Source organism: Xiphophorus hellerii, chromosome 1, assembly GCF_003331165.1.
Source record: "Xiphophorus hellerii strain 12219 chromosome 1, Xiphophorus_hellerii-4.1, whole genome shotgun sequence".
NCBI lineage: Eukaryota > Metazoa > Chordata > Actinopteri > Cyprinodontiformes > Poeciliidae > Xiphophorus > Xiphophorus hellerii.
In genome coordinates this window covers 33,150,237-33,155,690 of record NC_045672.1, presented here as the reverse complement: position 1 = coordinate 33,155,690, position 5,454 = coordinate 33,150,237, and positions in this window count along the sequence as shown.

Sequence of the window (5,454 nt, the reverse complement as noted above, 5' to 3'; positions counted from 1 at the left end):
GAAAATGTCTGCCGCACTTCTTTCAGCCTCAAACTCAACAGTTCCCCCTGCTGGTCACAGTGTAAACAACACGGACTTCCTGTTTGCTTAGCGGAGCAGGATAGCCTGACGAGGTGCTGCCATCTAGCGGTCAGAGTGTGAAACTTCCGCATCAGTCCCAAGTTTATCTTCTTGTTTTAAAAGATGATTATATTATTAAGCCGACAACCATCACACAGTGAGACAGAGAAGCTGCTTTTATAGCTTTGGCAAATTCACCCGTCATACCAAGTAAAGGGTTGATCAGAACAACAAGAAACAAACATTATTTACATAATGAAATGAAATGAAATGAAATGAAATGAAATTTATTCGAACATGATACAAATATAAAAATAAAATAGTGCACAGTAACAAGAAGTGCATAAAAAAGAAGAGAAAATACAGATTTTTTGTTTCAGTTAACATATCATGCTAAAACAATAAATGTTACCAAAAAATATTTACATGCATGCAAATTATTATAACTAAACTAATTTAAGGTCAATCAAAACATACGTGTAACTCCTTAGAGCTTTTTGCTGCTGAGGAAAATGTAAAAACTCAAATTAAATCCAGAGAAGTTCAACAGAATCAAAGGGACAGGAAGGCCGGCCTGTCTGCCGGAAATGAACAGCCGCCTCATGGCCGCTCTCCTTATTGTCGCTGACGAAATTCAGGGCGGCCATCTTGGAGAGGTCGACCGCTCCGCTCAGCGTTATGTTTGACGGGCGCAGTGACGTATCAGCGCATTTAATCGATCATAACTCGCTTTTCTGTTTTACTGGAAACCTGATTCAAACAGCTATCAAAGCAACATTTACAAAGAATTGTATTTTTTGAAGTATTTTTGATTTGTATTGATACATGGTTCAGCATATTTAAATATTCTTAGTGTGGAAAACAGAATAGATTAAGAATAGAATATTCTGATACTGATGAGCATTTTACAAAGCACACAACCAGTCATAAGTTTTTATATAGTTTTAATATATTAGTAATAACCCTATCCCTAACCCTATACATATTTATAGAAATATACAAACACAAATAAATAATGATTAATACTGAAAAACATATATTAGGCTATACATGTTTATATGCACATGTATATATATATATATATATATATAAGAATATGTTCTCATTTTAACTTATCTTTGAGTTATGTGTTCATGTTTTCTAATTTACTTTGAAAGGTACAGTGGCAAGTTCTGTATCCTGTCACTTTCTGTTTATGTGCATGTTGTACTGCTGTTGTCCACTGGGGGCAGTGAGAGCGAGTTCTTGTGTATAGGGAGCACTGTTCCAACCAATGGAAGTGAAGAAGTTTATAACCTGAAAGTTAGCAATAAAGCGAACACAGCTATCTAACGAAAAGAAGTGTGTTTCATTGCAAATATGAGTACTGAACAAGAAAACGCAACTATATATATATATATATTGCTCAAAAAAATAAAGGGAACACACAAATAACACATCCTAGATCTGAATGAAAGAAATATTCTCATTGAATACTTTGTTCTGTACAAAGTTGAATGTGCTGACAACAAAATCACACAAAAATCATCAATGGAAATCAAATTTATTAACCAATGGAGGCCTGGATTTGGAGCCACACACAAAATTAAAGTGAAATAACACTACACGCTGATCCAACTTTAATGTAATGTCCTTAAAACAAGTCAAAATGAGGCTCAGTATTGTGTGTGGCCTCCACGTGCCTGTATGACCTCCCTACAACGCCTGGGCATGCTCCTGATGAGGTGGCGGATGGTCTCCTGAGGGATCTCCTCCCAGACCTGGACTAAAGCATCCGCCAACTCCTGGACAGTCTGTGGTGCAACGTGACGTTGGTGGATGGAGCGAGACATGATGTCCCAGATGTGCTCAATCGGATTCAGGTCTGGGGAACGGGCTGGCCAGTCCATAGCTTCAATGCCTTCATCTTGCAGGAACTGCTGACACACTCCAGCCACATGAGGTCTAGCGTTGTCCTGCATTAGGAGGAACCCAGGGCCAACCGCACCAGCATATGGTCTCACAAGGGGTCTGAGGATCTCATCTCGGTACCTAATGGCAGTCAGGCTACCTCTGGTGAGCACATGGAGGGCTGTGCGGCCCTCCAAAGAAATGCCACCCCACACCATTACTGACCCACTGCCAAACCGGTCATGCTGAAGGATGTTGCAGGCAGCAGACCGCTCTCCACGGCGTCTCCAGACTCTGTCACGTCTGTCACATGTGCTCAGTGTGAACCTGCTTTCATCTGTGAAGAGCACAAGGCGCCAGTGGCGAATTTGCCAATCCTGGTGTTCTCTGGCAAATGCCAAGCGTCCTGCACGGTGTTGGGCTGTGAGCACAACCCCCATCTGTGGACGTCGGGCCCTCATACCATCCTCATGGAGTCGGTTTCTAACCGTTTGTGCAGACACATGCACATTTGTGGCCTGCTGGAGGTCATTTTGCAGGGACTCTGGCAGTGCTCCTCCTGTTCCTTCTTGCACAAAGGCGGAGGTAGCGGTCCTGCTGCTGGGTTGTTGCCCTCCTACGGCCTCCTCCACGTCTCCTGGTGTTCTGGCCTGTCTCCTGGTAGCGCCTCCAGCCTCTGGACACTACGCTGACAGACACAGCAAACCTTCTTGCCACAGCTCGCATTGATGTGCCATCCTGGATGAGCTGCACTACCTGAGCCACTTGTGTGGGTTGTGGAGTCCGTCTCATGCTACCACGAGTGTGACAGCACCACCAACATTCAAAACTGACCAAAACATCAGCCAGACAGCATAGGTACTGAGAAGTGGTCTGTGGTCCCAACTGCAGAACCACTCCTTTATTGAGTGTGTCTTGCTAATTGCCAATAATTTCCACCTGTTGTCTATTCCATTTGCACAACAGCAGGTGAAATTGATTGTCAATCAATGTTGCTTCCTAAGTGGACAGTTTGATTTCACAGAAGTTTGATTTACTTGGAGTTATATTGTGTTGTTTAAGTGTTCCCTTTATTTTTTTGAGCAGTGTATATTCATGTTTAGCGCAGCGCTATGCTGGACATTTGTCTCCCACATTGGTGACACCCATCAAGTTTTCTGTATCAACGTGGTTATTTTTTTTCCTTTTGGTTGATTAGGGTGTTTGTGGAGAATCTGGAGCCCAGGAGCTGCTGTGCTTAAAATGTTCTTGTTTTGAACAGGAATAAAATTATCCTGAATCCTGATTCCGATGTGGTCCTGACTTCCTGTTTCACGACCGTTACACTGGCAAGTGTGGGAATTGCAAGGAGCCGGCTTTCGCCCACAGGTCCACAGCAGCGCTGCACTCCCACAGCAGGGGCCTCACCGACTCCGGCGCGCCACAACCGGGTCGGGGGCAGATGGACGTTGCAGACATGCCGCGGGAGCATAACGGCTCTGACCGGCAGGATCCTATGAGCCACCATCCATGACATCCTGGAGTCTGTTTGGAAGGACGGGATGGCTCACGTTGCGCCAAACGGTGGAGGCGTCTCCGTACAGGAGGCCGCGCACTGGAGTCACTGGTTCCCGGTCCTGCACAACAGAAATAATAAAACAATGATTAGTTAAAATCCTGCTCTCCTCTCCTTCTAGTTTAAAATGTTCTAAAAATTTCTGTATAAAGCATATGCAGGTGGGAGGTTAAAAGCTACTGGAGTTCTAAAATCACTTTTTATCATTTTTAATTTTCTAAGATAGGACCCGCACCAGAATCTGGACATCGTGTTTGTTTTGCTCGTATAGTGGCTGCCTAAAAACAAGTGGAGGTCTGGACTCCTTTTTCTTTGGGTTTGTACATAATTTCTTTTTTTATCCTTTCCCATTTGGAGTCCCAGATGAAATAAAAGATGGCTGGTTGCAGTTCTAAAAACACTCTCCTAGGAGGGATAAAAACAGAACTGGTGAGTAAAATCACAGCTTTGACTACTAAAATCTTTCCTTCCATCGAAAGGTTCCTGAATCCCAGTCGCTGTTTTACTCTTCTTGTTATTTCTATCCAGTTTATCAAATTTTACTCCCAGTATTTTTAGTTCTTCTTCCGTTACTTGAAACTGACATCCTAATTTTTCATTCTCCTTCCATAAAACTGTGCTTTTGTTTTTTCTTTGTTTAATTTTGACCCCGGTGCTTTTCCAAACCAATCAGTTAGTTGAAAAATCCTATCTATGCAGAGGTGAAATGCTGTGCTGGGCTAGCAGGAGGGAGGTGTTTGGACCGGACTGTGCAGACTGCTCACTGCTGTTTCTTTTCATATCTCAGACATACTAAATAGAAGACGGTCGGCCCAGATCTGGTTCCTGTTCTATTTCATACACCGATAGAAACACAACGCAGAGTGAAAGTTTGGGCCGGTCAGTCACACATGCAGTGAATAAATCAAGTTTCAATCAGTTTTTTTGCACCAAAGAGTAAAGAATAAACACTGAGTTTCTTTATAGATTTAAAATTTTAAATTGACATTTGAGACTGTATACAAAACAAACCAGCAAATATTGCAGTAAGCATATTGCGAGGGAACGCAAAAGAAAAACATTTTCCCCCATGTCCCCTACAGGACTCCGTAAATATTAGCTGGTATTTCGCCGGTGGGCATAAATACAGAATAGTAATATTCTATTCACAAAATATAAACGGTCATATGTTCATCGTTATCTCCCGAGCCCTCAGGTCATCGATCTGAAAATAAACTAAACAACATAATATCAATAATCCTTTATTAGTGACGGAACCTCTGGTCTGCAGGCTGCGGTCATAAAGTTTTGGTCCTGCTCTTTACTCTCATTTTCTGACTGTTTAGTGCAGGAAACCAGGGGTGGAAATTAGCACCCCCCACTGGCCAAATGCGGGTAAAAGTATGAAGTGGCGTGTAAATTGGAGCAACGCACCGCCACTGTGGCGGGTTGACAATTTGAACACACAAAGAAAGCTGCATTCAGTTTGAACTTCTGTCCAGCGGAGGACTGACCGTCTGGAGTCCAGACTGATGTACATAATGTCCATATCTGGCGGCCCTACGCTGTCATCATTTAACAAGAAAATCTAATTTTTATCGACCGCGACAGTCCATTGGTTGATTTTATTGACAGACATTGGGCTTATCCAATGAGATCCCTCAGTCCTCCTTGGCCCGCCCCTTCCTCCCCTCTAAGGTTATAAATGGCGCCATTTCAGCTAACGGTTAGCTGCTAGCCGGAGCCGGGAAAATGAGTGGATACGAGACAGGCGGGTCAGAAAAACTACGACAAAAGCTAAAAAGCGCATTAGCCCATTCAGAAAAATGTGTCAAACTAACCGATATGTTAATTACCACACTAACTTCGACCGCTGGAGGAGATTCAGTAGCGGACAAGGAGTTAGCGATTCAGGTCGGGGTCGGGGAGGATGATGAGAGAGACGTGACCAGAGACAGATTGAGGAAGAG